The sequence below is a fragment of the Trachypithecus francoisi genome, unplaced genomic scaffold (genome assembly GCF_009764315.1).
Source record: "Trachypithecus francoisi isolate TF-2019V2 unplaced genomic scaffold, Tfra_2.0 Lachesis_group15, whole genome shotgun sequence".
Classification (NCBI taxonomy): Eukaryota; Metazoa; Chordata; class Mammalia; order Primates; family Cercopithecidae; genus Trachypithecus; species Trachypithecus francoisi.
In genome coordinates, this window is record NW_022681460.1 from 54892234 (window position 1) to 54910907 (window position 18674).

General features: G+C 44.9%; 1 non-coding gene across 1 annotated transcript; it reads left to right on the forward strand.

Annotated features, from left to right (window-relative positions):
* Positions 1 to 16065: 16065 nt before the first annotated feature.
* On the forward strand, positions 16066 to 16193 carry LOC117098174. Its single transcript, XR_004443228.1, has one exon. It is a non-coding gene; the product is annotated as a small nucleolar RNA SNORA40 (small nucleolar RNA).
* Positions 16194 to 18674: the final 2481 nt, after the last annotated feature.

Here is an 18674-nt window from a genome sequence, read left to right on the forward strand (position 1 = left end):
AGAAATAGCAAGGCCACGCATGGTAACTCATGCCTATAATCTCAGCACTTTGGGAGGCTGAGGTGGGAGGATCGCTTGTGGCCCAGTGTCCCAGGCTGCAGTGAACTATGATCACGCCACTGCAGTCCAGCCTGAGTGACAGAGTAAAACCTCATCTCCTACAAAATAATAATAATATTCTAGCACGTTTGTATGAAAATAATTGTGCTTTCCAAAACAAAAATAAAAATAGTGAGAAGCGTGTCATTGTTTTACATCTCTGTATCTAAATTTATAGACTACAGGTAGATTTCTCTATCTGCTTCTGCAGTCATTCTATTGCAACATGTTTTGGTTAAGTACATATTTTTTAAAATCTCACTCAGTGTGGGTACTTATGCCTGTATTCCCAGCACTTTGGAAGGCCAAGGCAGGAAGATTGCTTGAGCTCAGGAGTTCACGATCAGTTTGGGCAACATAGTGAGATCCCCGTATCTACCAAAAAAAAAAAAAAAAAAATCTGGCGGCCAGGCACTGTGGCTTACATCTATAATCCCAGCACTTCGGGAGACCCAGGAGAGTGGATCATGAGGTCAAGAGATCAAGACCATCCTGGCCAACATGGTGAAACCCCGTCTCTACTAAAAATACAAAAATTAGCTGGGTGTGGTGGCGCATGCCTGTAATCCCAGCTACTTGGGAGGCTGAGGCAAGAGAATCACTTGAACTCAGGAGGTGGAGATTGCAGTGAGCCAAGATCACCCCACTGCACTCCAGCCTGGTGACAGAGAGAGACTCCATCTAAAAAAAAAAAAACCAAAAAACTATAGTTAGAAAAGGCAAGGGTATTTTAATAGCCTTTTCAGATAATTATGTGGATACTATTATATGATACTAGATAAAAACTCAACAAGTGCTATGTTTACCAAAAGTTAGTTATAATGTGGAATCTGAAACTATAGTAATGAAGTTTTTACATTCAGTTACCTTAAAATCCATTGGTCTATCCTGCACTTTGAATGAATCTTTTTCTTAATTTATAGCATCAGACATCAGACATTTGTCATTGGAAAACATTGTGTTTCACTGAGTCGTGCAGGTCTTCCAAATCTTGGCAAATTCTATTATTTAAAAAATCAGGCCGGGCGCAGTGGTTCATGCCTGTAATCCCAGTACTTTGGGAGGCTGAGGCGGGCAGATCACCTGAGGTCAGGAGTTCGAGAACAGCCTGGCCAACATGGAGAAATTCTGTCTCTACTAAAAGTACAAAAATTAGCCGGGCATGGTGGCAGGCGCCTGTAATCCCAGCTACTCAAGAGGCTAAGGCAGGAGAATCGCTTGAACCAGGGAGGCAGAGGTTGCAGTGAGCCGAGATCATGCCACTGTACTCCAGCCTGGGCGACAAGAGCAAGACTTGGTCCCCCTACCCACCGCCTCCCCCTCCCCGCCAAAATAAATAAATCAGTCCCAGCTTCTTGGGAGGCTGAAGCAGGAGGATCACTTGAGCCCAGGAAGGCTGAGGCTGCAGTGAGCCGTGATTGTGACATTGCACTCCAGCCTGGGCAACAGATCAAGACCTTGACTCAAAAAAAAAAAAAAAAAAAAATCACTGAAGCTAGCCTGGCTTTCACTAAAGACTGGGATATTGGACAATGTTATATATTCTCAAAGGGAAGGTAAACCAACATAATCTTTCCTGAAGGCAATCTGGCAATAGGAATACAAAAATATCCCTTTTGACCTAACAGTTCCACTTTGGAGAAGTCTTAAGAAAGTAATTAGACAAGTGTGCACAGGCAAACCAACAACAACAAAAATTCAATGCTCATCTTTGGAGGTGTTAAAAAATGTATGTATGACGTTGGCTATGACTGTTTTTATCATAAAAAATAGAGGTAAATAAATATTGGTTAAATAAATAATATATAACCTTTCAGAGGACTACACTGGAGCCATGTAACAGAATGTTGTAGATCTAGTTTGTATTGATGAAGAAAGATGTTCATTTATAATGTGAAGTTAAAAAAATACTACACAACAGTACATAGATAACAGAGTCACTAAATAATGGAATATAAAAAATTTGACAAAATATTTTCATTTAGAATATTTCCCAAACATTTCTGATCATTTATTTTTGTTTCAAGCTCTTAGGAAATTAACAGGAAACTTCTATGCTAATATTTTCTTTCTAAAATCTTAATAAAACATAAGTAAGACATCAATTGGCTTAAGTTTTGTTTTGTTTGGTTTGGTTTTTGTATGTTTTTTTTTTTGGTTTTTTTTTGTGGTTTTTTTTTTGTACTTTTCTCTGTCCTGACCAAGGTTGTTTGTTTTGTTTTGTTTTTTAATGTACTTGTATTTATTTTACTGGAAATGAACCTAGTGGGACTAGCAAGTTGAGATTATTTATAGACTGGTGAAGAGCTGGTCTCTGTTCGTAGAAACAATGTTTTCAGGCTAGGCACCTTAACTCACACCTGTAATCCCAATGTTTTGAGAGGCTGAGGAGGGAAGATGGCTGGAGGTCAAGAGTTCTAAACCAACCTGGGCAACATAATGAAACCTTGTCTCTACAAAAACTTTTCTAAAATATTAGCCAGGTGTGGTGGCAAATGCCTGTAGTCCTAACTACTTGAGAGGCTGAGGTGAGAGGATTGCTTGAGCCCAGGAGTTTGATGCTGCAGTGAGCTGTGATACCACCACTGCACTACAGTCTGCGAAACAGAGCAAGACTGTCTCAAAAAAAAACCAAAAAAAAAAAGCAACAACAACAACACGCTCACACCTGTCATCCTAGCACTTTGAGAGGTCTAGACGGGAGGATGACTTGACCCCAGGAATTTGAGATCAGCCTGGACAATATAGTTGGAGTCCCATCTCTATTTAAAACTAAAAAAAAAAAAAAAGGAAAAATATTTTCTTTCAGTTGTCTACATGCTTTCTGTACAGGTTACAATAATTCTGGCTGAAGTTTTACCAGGTCCATAATTGATACATAAAATATTCTTGGACAGACACATTGGCTCACACCTGTAATCCCAGCACTTTGGGAGGCCAAAGCAGGTGGATCACCTGAGGTCAGGAGTTCAAGACCAGCCTGGCCAACACAGTGAAACCCTGTCTCTATTAAAAATACAAAATTAGCCAAGTGTGGTGGCAGGTGCCTGTAATCCCAGCTATTCGGGAGGCTGAGGCAGGAGAATCACTTGAACCCAGAGGCGGAGGTTGCAGTGAGCCAAGAGTGTGCCATTGCACTCCAGCCATGTTGACAAGAGTGAAACTCGATCTCAGAAAATATATATATATTCCTCTGGGTTAGGGGCAGTGGCTCACACCTCTAATCCCAGCACTTTGGGAGGCAGAGGTGGGTGGATCACTAGAGGTCAGGAGTTTGAGACCAGCTTAACCAACATGGTGAAACCCCATCTCTACTAAAACTACAAAATTAGCTAGGTATGGTGGCACACACCAGTAATCCCAGCTACTAAGGAGGCTGAGGCAGGAGAATCACTTGAACCTGGGAGGCAGAGGTGGCAGTAAGCAGAGATTATATCATTGCACTCTAACGTGGGTAACAAGAGCGAGACTCCGTCTCAAAAAAAAAAAAAAAATCTTCTGATACGTAAAAGCTTTCTGGCCAGGCACAGTGGCTAACGCCTGTAATCCCAGCATTTTGGGAGGCCGGGGCAGGTGGATTTTCTGAGGTCAGGAGTTCGAGACCAGCCTGGCCAACATGGTGAAACCCTGCCTCTACTAAAAAAGTACAAAAATTAGCCAGGTATGGTGGCATGTGCCTATAGTCTCAGCTACTCGGGAGACTGAGGCAGGAAAATCGCTTGAACCTGGGAGGTAGAGGTTGCAGTGAGCTGAGATCATGCCACTGCATTCCAGCTTGGGCAACAGAGTGAGACTCCATCTATAAAAAGTTTTCTAAGAATTAGAGATGATCCACTTCCAGAGAGCTTATCAAACTCTGGGTTTTAGTAATGAAAGAAGAAGAAAAAAAATCAGTCTGTCTTCCATCTGTATTAAGTCTACTAGTATGAAGCACCAGAGACCTCTTAAAAGTTGTATTTTTATTATGTTAACAACTACTTTCCAGCGGGGAGCAGTGGGTCACGCCTGTAATCCTGGCACTTTGGGAGGCCGAGGTGAGTGGGTCACCTGGGGTCAGGAGTTTCAGACCACCCTGGCCAACATCTGAAACCCTGTCTCTACTGAAAATACAAAAATTGGTCTGGGGTGGCGGCAGGTGCCTGTAATCCTAGTAACTCGAGAGACTGAGGCAGGAGGATCGCTTAAACCCCGAGGGCTGAGGTTGCAGTGAGCTGAGATCGCATCATTGCACTCCAGCCTGAGTGAAACAGCAAAACCTCCGCCTCCTGGGTTCAAGGGATTCTCGTGCCTCAGCCTCCCAAGTAGCTGGGTTTATAGGTGCTCACCACCACACCCAGATAATTTTGCATTTCAGTAGAGATGGGTTTTCACGGCCGGGCGCGGTGGCTCAAGCCTGTAATCCCAGCACTTTGGGAGGCCGAGACGGGCGGATCACAAGGTCAGGAGATCGAGACCATCCTGGCTAACATGGTGAAACCCCGTCTCTACTAAAAATACAAAAAAAAAAAAAAAAACTAGCCGGGCGAGGTGGCGGGCGTCTGTAGTCCCAGCTACTCGGGAGGCTGAGGCAGGAGAATGGCGTAAACCCGGGAGGCGGAGCTTGCAGTGAGCTGAGATCTGGCCACTGCACTCCAGTCCGGGCGACAGAGCGAGACTCCGCCTCAAAAAAAAAAAAAAAAAAAAAAAAAAAAAAAAAAAAAAAAAAAGAGATGGGTTTTCACCATGTTGGCCAGGCTGGTCTCAAACTCCTGACCTCAAGTGATCCATCTGCATTGGCCTCCCAAAGTGCTGGGATTACAGGCATGAGCCACTGCGCCTGACCCCTAACTTCTGTTTTAATTTAAACTTTATTTGAATATCTCTAGTATTATAAACTGTATTAGATCCTTCAAGGAAATGTTTATAATTTGTATCTTTTCTACTCATATGCAAATGTTAACTATGTTAATATCTGACATTTCTCATGGATTTATAAAGCACTATTTTCTACACACTTGAATGACAGGAAAAAAAGTTATTCTCTCTAGGCAAGGAGTGAAAAGGGAAAAGAAAGTCAACTAACATTTATTGCCTACCTACTATGTGATAGGCACTGCTTAAGAAAAACCTTCAATCCGTGTTTCTTCATTACTCTCATACCACAATAACACATTTCTGTGACCAAAGGTGTAGGTGCTTTTCCCCATAAACCAAGCATAGAGAAAACCCATCTCTACTAAAAATACAAAAATTAGCCAGGTGTGGTGGTGCACACCTGTAGTCCCAGCTACCTGGGAGGCCAAGGCAGGAGAATCGCTCAATCCCGGGAGGCAGAGGTTGCAGTGAGTTGAGATCATGTCACTGTACTCCAGCCTAGGGAGCAGAGTGAGTCTCCATTTAAAAAATAAATAAATTAATTAAATAAACAAATGTTTTATGCATTCTATCCAGCATTTTAATTTTCCTTTTTTTTAGTTGGGGCATGGGAAGTTTATTCTTTGTATCTAATCTGCCATGCTGCCAGAGTGGTTGAAATGCAGGAAGGCAATTATAATTGGAGCTTAGGGTATTGTGAGCCACCTGAATAAATGCTGAGGGCTGTTCAACCTTTTGTTCTTTATCGAGGAGGCTGTCAGATTTGGAAAAGAATGTACTTAGCCAACATGGCTAGGAAATGAGGTTTTTCCATTAACTGGGACTTTTCCCTAAAAATTTGCCTGCTTTGGGATTAATATCACCCCATATAAGGGTGCTATACATGGAAGTTCTCAACATTTTCTCTCTCTCTCTCTTTTGTTTTTTGTTGTTGTTGTTTTTTTTTGAGACAGAGTTTCGCTCTTGTTGCCCAGTCTGAAGTGCAATGGTGCGATCTCGGCTCACTGCAACCTCCACCTCCTGGGTTCAAGTGATTCTTCTGCCTTAGCCTCCCGGGATTACAGATGTGAGCAACTGCACCTGGCCGTTCTCAGGATTCTCTAAGTTGTTCATAGTTCCAGAGTTACATTTGCTTTTTTCTTGGCAATTTTATTTTATTACCCAGTTGAATATCCTCCAAATTCAATTCTGACACTGTCTACCTGGAGATAGTGTCAGATCCCATGGGTTGGGGGCTCAGTCCCCAAGACCACCACCTCCTTCACACACCAGTCCCAAGTCCAGTCCTCTGGAACTTCTGATCGACTGGCTTCAAGTTGGGGTTCCAATAACCCCCTCTTTGGGTTCAATTAATTTGCTGGAGCAGCTCACAGAACACTACGTTTACGGGTTTGTTATAAAATACGGGATATTACAAAAGATACAGATGAAGACATGCATAGGGCGAGGTGTAGGGGAAGGCGCTCAGAGCTTCCATGCTCACCCTCGACCCGCCACCCTTCAGGAGAATTCAGGAGTTCAGCTCTGGGAACTTCTTGGAAACCAGTCCTCTCAGGTTTTTATGGAAACTTCATGATGTCAGTATTCATTCTCCCAGGATAGAGAGCAGGGCCCTCTCTGGTGAGGGTCTTAAGACCCACAGTCAGAATGGGTGGGGGGTGGGGGAAGATTAGATCCCACCTCAGGGGGCAAGTGAAAGGAGGGTAGGAGGGCAGAGAGATTCCATTTCCTGAGGCCTGCCCAACACACTCAACATTATAACAAAAACTGTAACAAGGAATATAGGAGTTATGAGCCAGGGACTATGGATAAAAACCAATATCTATTATATATCATTATACCATAGGCACTGTCATAGGCACTCTATCAGAATGTTTCCTTTTATTCCCTTAACAATCTTGTGAAATAAGAATCCTACTTTTTTTTTTTTAGATGGATTTTCACTCTTGTTGCCCAGGCTGGAGTGCAATGGCACGATCTCAGCTCACTGCAACCTCCGCCTCCTGGGTTCAAGCGACCTGCCTCAGCCTCCCAAATAGCTGGGATTACAGGCACCTGCCACCATGCCCAGCTAATTTTGTATTTTTAGTAGAGACGGGGTTTCTCCATTGTAGAAAGTAAAAAGTTCCTCTTCAAAGTTTCCCTCCTTGTTAAAGAATAAATCTTAAGTGTTATAAATAATATTCTTTTAAGACTAACTTCCTTCAAGCCTCCTTGTTTTGTGCTAACAATCCTTTGTTAAGTCCTATCCTATGTAGCTGTTAGATATAAGGGAATAAGTACATTCAATGTCCTTGTACTTTAACCAAGATGTCTGTGCTGGGCCTGCTTATGGGCATGTCCCAGCTTGTGGCCTATGCCCCTTCCTTATTCAGGAATTTTTATTACTTTTCTAAATTTTTTCGTAAGCAACTTCCTCTTTTCCTTTGTTCTCCATTACCTCTACCGATGTAAGAAAGTTTTAAATTACTAGCCAGTTGGGTTAAGTTTAGATTGTGCGGTCTGGCTCCAGCCAATAGAGACAAGACACAGTAGCCAGGACAAGCTGTGTAAGGGATAAAAATTGCTTCCCTCCTTTATTCAGGTGTGTTAGATACAAGGAATAAACTTCCTATGCCCCCACTAAAAAAAAAGGAAAATTAAAATGCTGGATAGAATACATAAAACATTTATTTGTTTTATTTTATTTTATTTATTTGTTTATTTTATTTATTTATTTATTTTTTAGATGGAGACTCACTCTGTTCCCCAGGCTGGAGTGCAGTGGCATGATCTCGACTCACTGCAACCTCTGCCTCCTGGAATTGAGCAATTCTCCTGCCTCGGCCTCCCAGGTGGCTGGGACTACTGGTGCGCACCACCACGCCTGGCTAATTTTTGTATTTGTAGTAGAGATGGGTTTTCACCAAGTTGGCCAGGCTGGTCTTGAAATTCTGACCTCAAGTGATCCTCCTGCCTCAGCCTCCCAAAGTGCTGGGATTATACGCATGAGCCACCTAGCCTGGCAAAACGTTTGCTTAAATATAAGCTTGGGTTCATGGCCTGGACTCAAACTACCTATTGATAGGAGACAACTGCTCATGAGTCTCTCACATTTCTGCCTATCTGGTGAGCAGCAGCACTAACTGCCTTTGTTCCACATTATCTTTTTACCAAGTTGTGTAGTAAGCAGGCTTGGAAGATAAAGATGGTATATCCCTCCAGACCAGGGGGCAGATATGCTTACAGCATTGGAAGATAGGGATAATGACTACCTCTGCTGGGGAGAAAAAGGCAGCAGGCTCAATGCCCATTATAAAACATTCTTGTTCCCTAAATTTGGGGATCTGTTCCTGTAACACAACCCTCTGCATATGCAGATGTCACCTGCCCCACTTTGCATTTGGTACGTGGAGAACCAACACAAATGCTGACACTCTGACTACTGCTATTGCTTTGAGTAATAAACTGTCTTTTATCTCTGACCAAAGAGTAGCGTAGTACTAGTAGTACTAGTAGTAGTATTAGTAGTAGTAATAGTAGTTTTCGGCCAACATTCAAGTAACTGTGGCAGGCTAACCATGGCAGAGTAGAATCTCAGATCCTTCATAGTTTTTAATGTCTATGTGGTCCCAAACACTTTGCGATGAAAATTAAGTCGGTCTTAGGTTGGTAGTGCCCTAGACAGCTAGTATAAGGAAAAGAAAATCCTCTCTGGAAGAATACCCTTCAACCTAGACCTCAAACAATTCCCACAGATAATGAACCAAAACTATTAGTCAAAAGTCAAAAAAACCACCGGGTGCAGTGGTTCACACCTGTAATCCCAGCACTTTGGGAGGCTGAGGCTGAGGTGGGCGGATCACAAGGTCAGGAGTTCTAGACCAGCCTGGCCAATATGGTGAAACCCCGTCTCTATTAAAAAATATAAAAATTAGCTGGGCATGGTAGCAGGTACCTGTAGTCCCAGCTACTCAAGAGGCTGAGGCAGGAGAATTGCTTGAACCTGCGGGGGCAGAGGTTGCAGTGAGCCAAGATCGCACCACCACACTCCATCCTGGGCGACAGAGCAAGAGTCTGTCTCAAAAAAAAAAAAAAAGTCTAAAAACCATACGCTTTTAGTTAAAAGTCAAAAAATGGCTGGGGCGTGGTGGCTCACACCTGAAATCACAGCACTTTGGAAGGCTGAGGTGGGTGGATCCCCTGAGGTCAGGAGTTGGAGACTAGCCTGGCCAACAAGGTGAAACCTGTCTCTACTGAAAACACAAAAAAATCAGCCGGGCGTAGTGGTACAGGCCTATAATCCCAGCTACACGGGAGGCTGAGGCAGGAGAATCGCTAGAACCCAGGAGGCGGAGGTTGCAGTGAGCTGAGATGGCTCCACTGAAGTGAAACTCCACCTTGAAAAAAAAAAAAAGTCAAAAAACACACAAGAAAATAAAGTACTATGAGTTGGAAGCAGCCTCAAAAACTTTAGATACTAGAATTTCAGATACAGAATATAAAATAAATATGTTTAATATATTTATTTATTCATTTATTTTGAGACAAGGTCTCACTGTCACCCAGGCTGGAATGCAGTGGCGCCATCTTGGCTCACTGTAGCCTCCACCTACTGGGCTCTGGTGGATCCTTCCACCTCAGCCTCCCAAGTAGCAGACTACAGGCATGCGCCACCACATCTGGCTAACTTTTGTAGCTTTTTTTTTTGTAGTGATGGGGTCTTGCCATGTTGCCATGTTGGTCTCAAACTCATGAGCTCAAGGGATCTGCCTGCCTTGGCCTCCAAACGTGTTGCGTTTACAGGCGTGAGCCACCGAGCCCAGCCCCTCTTCCACTTTTAAGGAACTTTGTGATTATATTGGGCCTCCCCAGATAATCTGGGATAATCTCCCTAAAATCAGCTGATTAGCATTCTTAGTTCCATCTGCAATCTAAATCCTCCTTAGCTGTGTAACCTAACACTTACAGATTCTGAAGATTAGGACATTGATATCGTTGAGGATTCATTATTCTGCCTCCTATAAGCAGTAATCCGCCTATACAAGAATCCCAGGTGCAGTGGCTCATGCCTGTAATCCCAGCACTGTAGGAGGCCAAATTGGAAGGATCACTGGAGCCCAGGAGGTTGCGACCAGTCTAGGCAACACAGTGAGATCCTATCTCCGCTTCAAGGAAAGGGAAGGAAAGGGAAGGCAAGGCAAGGCAAGGCAAGGCAGTCTGGAATTGGTGGGTTCTCCGTCTCGCTGACTTCAAGAATAAAGCCACAGACGCTCACTGTGAGTGTTACAGCTCTTAAATATGGTGTGTCCCGAGTTTGTTCCTTCAGACATTCAGAGAAGGGAAGGGAAGGGAAGAAGGAAAGGGAAGCGAAGAAGGGAAGAGAAGAAGGGAAGCGAAGGGAAGAAGGGAAGGGAAGGGAAGAAGGGAAGGGAAGAAGGGAAGAGAAGGGAAGAAGGGACGGGAAGGGAAGAAGGGAAGGGAAGGGAAGAAGGGAAGGGAAGAAGGGAAGGAAGGGAAGAAGGACGGGAAGGGAAAAGGGAAGGGAAGGGAGAAGGGAAGGAAGGGAAGAAGGGAAGGGAAGGGAAGAAGGAAGGAAGAAGGGAAGAAGGGACGGGAAGGGAAGAAGGGACGGGAAGGGAAGAAGGGAAGGGAAGGGAAGAAGGGAAGGGAAGGGAAGAAGGGAAGGGAAGAAGGGACGGGAAGGGAAGAAGGGACGGGAAGGGAAGAAGGGAAGGGAAGGAGGGAAGGGAAGGGAAGAAGGGAAGGGAAGAAGGGAAGGGAAGAAGGGAAGGGAAGGGAAGGGAAGGGAGTCTGGAATTGGTGGGTTCTCGGTCTCGCTGACTTCAAGAATAAAGCCACAGACCCTCACTGTGAGTGTTACAGCTCTTAAATATGGTGTGTCCCGAGTTTGTTCCTTCAGACATTCAGATGTGTCCGCAGTTTTTTCCTTCTGGTGGGTTCCTGGTCTTGGTGACTTCAGGAGTGAAGCTGCAGACCTTTGCGGTGAGTGTTACAGCTCATAAAGGCAGCGTGGACCCAAAGGGTGAGCAACAGTAAGATTTATTGTAAAGGGCAAAAGAACAAACCTTCCACAGTGTGGAAGGGTTGCCGCTGGCTGGCTCAGGCAGCCTGCTTTTATTCCCTTATCTGACCCCACCCACATCCTGCTGATTGGTCCATTTTACAGAGAGCTGATTGGTCTATTTACAATCCCTGAGCTAGACACAGAGTGCTGATTGGTGCATTTACAACCCTTGAGCTAGACACAGAGTGCTGATTGGTGCATTTACAACCCTTGAGCTAGACACAGAGTGCTAGACAGAAAAGTTCTCCAAGTTCCCACTAGGTTAGCTAGATACAGGGTACTGATTTGTGTATTTACAAACCTTGAGCTAGACACAAAGCGCTGATTGGTGCATTTACAATCCCTGAGCTTACACATAGAGTGGTGATTGGTGTATTTACAAACCTTGAGCTAGACGCAGGGTGCTGATTGGTGTATTTATAATCCCTTAGCTAGGCGTAAAGGTTCTCCACGTCCCCACTAGACCCAGGAGCCCAGCTGGCTTCACCTAGTGGATCCTGCACCAGGGCTGCAGGCCTGTCAGTCTCACGCCATGCACCCCGCACTCCTCAGCCCTTGAGCATGGATGGGACCGGGCCCTGTGGTGCAGGGGACAGTTCTTACTGGGGAGGTTGGGGCCATGCAGGAGCCCAGGGCAGCGAGGTGGGGGAGGCTCGGGCATGGCGGGTTGCAGGTCCTGAGCCCTGCCCCTCGGGGAGGCAGCTGAGGCCTGGGGAGAATTTGAGGCAGGGCCCACGGGTGGGCACTGCTGGGGGACCTGGAACACCCTCTGCAGCTGCTGCCCCGGGTGCTAAGCCCCTCATTGCCTGGGGCCAGTGGGGCCGGCCGGCCACTCCGAGTGCAGGGCCCAGGGAGCCCACACCCACCCGGAACTCACGCTGGCCCGTGAATGCCACGCAGCAGCCCAGGTTCCCATCCGCCCCTCCCTCCACACCTCTTCGCAAACAGAGGGAGCCTGCTCCGGCCTCAGCCAGCCCAGAGAGGGGCTCCCACAGTGCCGTGGCGGGCTGAAGGGCTCCTCAAGCGGCGCCAGAGAGGACACGGAGGCCAAGGAGGCGTGCCAAGAGTGAGGGCTGCTAGCATGTTGTCACCTCTTGGAAGGGAGGGATGGAAGGAGGGAGGATAATTTTTTTGTCTTTCTTTTTTAGACTGAGTAGCTGGAATTACAGGCATGTGCCACCATGCCTGGCTAGTTTTTGTATTTTTAGTAGAGATGGCGTTTTGTCATGTTGGCCTGGCTGGTCTCAAACTCCTGACCTCAGGTGATCCTCCTGCCTCAGCCTCCTAAAGTGCTGGGATTACAGGCATAAGCCACCTTGCCTGGCCAAGTTTAGTATTTTTATGATACCTAGATGAAAGCTTCTCCAGGCTGGGCACAGTGGCTCTGGCCTGTAATCCCAGCACTTTGGGAGGCCGAGGTGGGTGGATCACGAGGTCAGGAGATCGAGGCCATTGTGGCTAAGACGGTGAAACTCCATCTCTCCTAAAAACACAAAAAATTAGCCAGGCATGGTGGCAGGTGCCTGTAGTACCAGCCACTCGGGAGGTTGAGGCAGGAGAATGGCGTGAACCCAGGAAGTGGAGCTTGCAGTGAGCCAGGATCACGCCATTGCACCAGCCTGAGTGACAGAGTGAGACTGTCTCAAAAAAACAAAAGAAAAGAAAAGAAAGCTACTTCCTTTCTCAGAGAATGACAAAATCTGAAGGCTGTCCCTGTCTACTCATGTTTCACCACTCATCTTTCACAAGCATTGTCACCAAAAAAGTCAACTTTCCTCCTAACTCCTTGACAGCTACTTCCTAGATAACCCAATCTTCACACAACTGACTGTGTTAGGCTGTTCTGGTGTTGCTATGAAGAAATACCTAGGCCAGGCGCAGTGGCACACTCCTGTAATCTCAGCACTTTGGGAGGCCAAAGCGGATGGATCACATGAGGTTTGAGACCAGCCTGACCAACATGGAGAAACCCCGTCTCTATCAGAAATACAAAATTAGCCGGGCATGGTGGCGAATGTCTGTAGTCCCAGCTACTCGGGAGACTGAAGCAGGAGAATCGCCTGAACCCAGGAGGCGGAGGTTGTGGTGAGCCTAGAGCGCACCATTTGCACTCCAGCATGGGCAACAAAGGGCAAAACTCCATCTCAAAAAAGAAAAAAAAAGGTGGGGGGCGGGGGCTGGGCAAGGCCAGTCACACCTGTAATCCCAGCACTTTGGGAGGCTGAGGCTGGCAGATCACCTGAGGTCAGGAGTTGGAGATCAGCCTGGCCAACATGGCAAAACCCTGTCTCTACTAAAAATACAAAAATTAGCCGGGCATGGTGGCGAATGCATGTAATCCCAGCTACTCAGGAGGCTGAGGCAAGAGAAGCACTTGAACCTGGGAGGCGGAGGTTTCAGTGAGCCGAAATCGCGCCACTGCACTCCAGCCTGGGTGACAGAGCGAGACTCTGTCTCAAACAATAACAACAACAACAACAACAAAACTGATTTTAAAGATTGTCGCATTTAACAGAAAAGAACACTTTTCATGTGGAACTCAGGTGAAAAAAATATTAATGAGGAAGACAAATCTGAAATTAATTTTTTCCTTTTAATTGAATATACAGTAGAATGCATAAACAGATATCCTGGATTATATACATGAAGCCACTTTTAATTTCTTACATGACTGACATCTACAAGTTACAGAAACTGTCAGAGGAAACATTAAATGCCATTGTATAAATTAACATTTACAATTAAATTAAGACTTATATGAAATGATGTAAATGTACGGTTAAATCTTTTTAGAAAAAGTATCCCAAGTAGGCTGGGTGTAGTGGCTCATGCCTGTAATCCCAGCATTTTGGGAGGCCACTGTAGGAGGATCTCGTAAGCCCAAGAGTTTGAGACCAGCCTGGGCAGCATGGTGAAACCCAGCCTCTATAAAAATACAAAAATTAGCCAGGCATGCTGGTGCTTGCCTTTAGTCCCAGCGAGGCAGGAGGCTTGAGGTGGGAGGATCACTTGAGCCCAGGAAGTTGAGGCTACAGTGAGCCATAATTGCACCACTGCACTCCACCCTGAGCAACATAAAAATAATAAAATATTTTTTATTTTATAAATAACAAAATATTTCTAAAGAAAAATGCCGGCCAGGTGCAGTGGCTCACACCTGTAATCCCAGCACTTTGGGAGGCCGAGGCAGGTGGATCACGAGGTCAGGAGTTCAAGACCAGCCTGGCCAATATGGTGAAACCTCATCTCTACTAAAAATACAAAAATAAGATCGGTGTGGTGGCGTATGCCTGTAGTCCCAGCTATTTGGGAGGCTGAGGCAGGAGGATTGCTTGAACTCGGTAGGCAGAGGTTGCAGTGAGCTGAGATCACGCCACTGCACTCCAGCATGGGTGACAGAGCAAGACTCTGCCTCAAAAAACAAAACCAAAAACAAACAAACAAACAAAAAACCATGCTTTATATTTTAGTATCTTAATTGCATTTCTTTTCTGCTTTTTGTACAAGGTCCTTACATTTTCACTTTGGCATGCACCAAGCAAATTATGTAGCTATCTCTGAATGCATGGCATGCATATCAATTAGGATTCTACTAGACAAAGAACTAGTAGCGGTGGTGGGGGGTGGCGGTGTGGTGTGTGCGTGTGTGTGGTGTGTGTGTGTAAGTTTACAAATTTATTGCAAGGAATTGTTTGTTACCTTTCATAATTGTGGGGGCTGGCTAAGCAAGTCTGAAACCTTGGGCAGGCTCTTAGGCTGGAAACTCAGGCAAAAGCTAAAACTGTAGCCCAAGGTTAGAATTTCTTCTTTCTAAAGGCCAGGCGTGGTGGCTCACGCCTGTAATCCTAGCACTTTGGGAGGCCGAGGCGGGTGGATCACAAGGTCAGGAGATCAAGACCATCAATGGCTAACACGGTGAAACCCTGTCTCTACTAAAAATACAAAAAATTAGCCGGGTATGGTGGCGGGCGCCTGTAGTCCCAGCTACTCAGGAGCCTGAGACAGGAGGATGGCGTGAACCTGGGAGGCGGAGGTTGCAGTGAGCCGAGATTGCACCACTGCACTCCAGCCTGGGTGACAGAGCGAGACTCCGTCTCAAAAAAAAAAAAAAAGAAATTTCTTCTTTCTTATGGAAACTTCCACTTTGCTCTTAGGGCATTCAACTGATTGAATAAGGTCCACCCAGATAATTAATGGATCATAATCTCCTTTACTTAAAGTCAACTGTAGATGCTTATCCTATCTACAAAATTCCTTCAGCGAATTTCCTTTTTTTTTTTTAAGATGGAGTCTTGCTCTGTCACCCAGGCTGGAGTGTGGTGGTAGAGTCTTAGCTCACTGCAACCTTCACCTTCCCGGTTTAAGCAATACTCCTGCATTACCCTCCTGAGTAGCTGGGATTACAGGTGCACGCCACCATGCCCGGCTGATTTTTGTATTTTTTTTAGTAGAGACAGAATTTCACCATGTTGGTCAGGCTAGCCTCAAACTCCTGACCTTGTGATCTGCCTGCCTCGGCCTCCCGAAGTGCTGAGATTACAGGCAAGAGCCACCGCACCCAGCCAGCAAATTTCCTTCTAGCAACACCTAAATTAGTTTTTGATTAACTGAGTACTATAGCCTTGTGAAGTCAACACAACTAACCATTACATCATAGGATGATGACATTATGATTCCTGAAAATACGAGCTGTGTTTGTTTGGAATGAAGAGCTTGAAAAGGGCAAGACTTTGAGAATTCAAGAACTTGTCGGCCGGGCGCGGTGGCTCAAGCCTGTAATCCCAGCACTTTGGGAGGCTGAGGCAGGTGGATCACTTGAGGTCAGGGGTTCGAGACCAGCCTGGCCAACATGGTGAAACCCCGTCTCTACTAAAAATACAAAAATTAGCCATGTGTGATGGCAAGCACCTGTAATCCCCGCTATTCAGAAGGCTGAGGCAGTTAAATCTGGGAGGCGGAGGTTGCAGTGAGCTATCGTGCCACTGCACTCCAGCTTGGGCGACAGAGCGAGACTCCGTGTCAACAAACAACAACAACAACAAAACCGCACTTATGTATGTTTTTGTTTAACTTGTGGACAAAGACTTATGGATAGGTGCAAAAAATAAATCCTCTTTTGCAACCCAGAACTCATTGTTCAGTATGAGTTTTGATACATTTAAGAAGGGATATTGGCCGGGCGCGGTGGCTCAAGCCTGTAATCCCAGCACTTTGGGAGGCCGAGACGGGCGGATCACGAGGTCAGGAGATCGAGACCATCCTGGCTAACACGGTGAAACCCTGTCTCTACTAAAAACTACAAAAAACTAGCCGGGCGAGGTGGCAGGCGCCTGTAGTCCCAGCTACTCGGGAGGCTGAGGCAGGAGAATGGCGTGAGCCTGGGAGGCGGAGCTTGCAGCGAGCTGAGATCCGGCCACTGCACTCCAGCCTGGGTGACAGAGTGAGACTCCGTCTCAAAAAAAAAAAAAAAAAAAAGGGATATTATGATACCTGAGACAGTTAACTGATGGAGTATTGATAGCCATAAAGGTTGTTTCCAGGCCAGGCACAGTGGCTAAAGCCTGTAATCTCCATACCAAAGTGGGAATATTGCTTGAAGCCAGGAGTTCAAGACGAGCCTGGGCAAGAAAGTAACAAACACCTTGTCTCCACAAAAATTTAAAAATTAGCTGAATATTAGGGCATGTACCTGTAGTTGCAGCTACTCAGGAAGGGGAGGCTAAGGCAAGAGGATTGAGCCCAGGAGTTGGTGGCTGCACTGAGCTTTGATGGCACCACTGTACTCCAGCCTGGGTAACAAAGACCCTGTCTCTTAAAAAAAGATTGATTTAGGACTGTAGAAGAGATAATTAAACAGCATGGGATATGAGGGAAATTCTTAGCAGTATTAATTTTGCATTCCAATTTCATGTTGACATGATATATACAATGGCTTTTTGTTTTAAAGGCTTTTTTCTTGAGAACATGATGTTTGAAGTTAAAGGTATTGGCGTATTCCACACATCTGTACTATTCTGAGTGTGATTGCTTAGGAATAAATATGATTTGAACTCATTCATAAGAGAGGGTGTCAAATTGAGAACCAGGCAGATCCACCACCTACAGTAAAAAGGACCCTAAATTAGTTGAAGAAATTAGATCCCAAAGATTCTTGATGAATTTTGAAGTCTTCATCGGTATATCCATATTAAAAGGAGATGACAGAAACCAAAATAAAAGAATTATGGGCTGACAGGACAACTGGATTAAAATTAGCATTAGTTTCATTAAAAAGGGCTAACTCGAAGATAAATCTTTTGACTCCAGCTCTTTAGAGAATCTAAAGTGACCTTGATGGACAGTGGAACAAATCACAACATGGAATTCCTTGAATAAAAATTTATTGACTTTAAATAATTTTGCCTAATGTTACATATACACAATTTAAAAAAAAAAAAAACCTCTTTACACTTTCTAAACAAACAAACAAAAGATGATTTCTTCTAGGAGCACTGGAGAATAGAAGAATATTTCAGTAAGAATAAGAAAATGTTGCCAAGTGGCTAATGCCTGTAATCCTAGCACTTTGGGAGGCCAAGGCAAGAAGATTGCTTGAGCCCGTCAGTTTAAGACCAGCCTGGGCAACATGGCAAGACCCTATTTCTACAAAAAAATTTAAAATATTAGCCAGGCATGGTGGTGCACCTGTAGTCCCAGCTACTTGTGAAACCGAGGTGGGGGGAATCGCTTGAGCCTGGGAGATTGAGGTTGCAGTGAGCTGTGATCATGCCACTGAACTTTAGCCTGGGGACAGAGCAAAATACTATCAAAAAATAAAAAATAAAAATAAGAAAATGACATGGAGTTGAACTCTCAGTTCAAAGAATACAGACCCAGAGAAGTTCCACAATAACGTTAAAAGAGCCGATCTCTTCATATATACAACCATAAATCATTAATTTTCAATAAAATTAAACTAAAAAAAAAAGAACTGATTTCTTGCAACTGCCTGGCAGACAAAGCCCCAAATTTAATTTTGCAGATTATAGAATTATGACACAACATACAACTTCATCAAGTCTTTCATGTTAAGATGAGGGTATTGGGAAGGAGGTAAACTCTTAGACATGGGTTGGGAATATCTAGGTGGACTCAGGCGAAGCTGGGAATCTTATACCCCCAAATTCCCTTGACCCTCCCTTGCCAGTGAAAACTCCTTCACTGTCTTAGGAAACTGGTTTCCCTTGTTTTAACCTTTCCTAAGGCAGTAAACTTGCAAGAGGATGCCTGTTCTCCTGAAGACCCACCCCAACCATTCCTGCCTGCCTCTATAAACTAGTTCACTCCCAGAGTGCCTTGGGGAGAAAATTAAAATATGTGTTCCAAGTAGATAAGGCTTTACATACCAAAATAATTGCAAAATCTTGCAAGCTGGTATTAATAGGAACCTAGGGAACTTATGGGAATGCATTGAAGTGTTGAAGGAATATGCAATGTAACACTGAACTGGGCAAATTTTACCAATACAAGGCTTTAACTAGAGAGTCTGAGTTTAATGTTCAAACTGCAGCAGCTGGAGGTGGCTCTAAGTATTTGCTTAATTAGTTCACTGAAGCCTAGACTGAGGGCTGAGTGTGGTGATTACTTGGAAAGAGGGCATCTTGGTTCTAGTTCT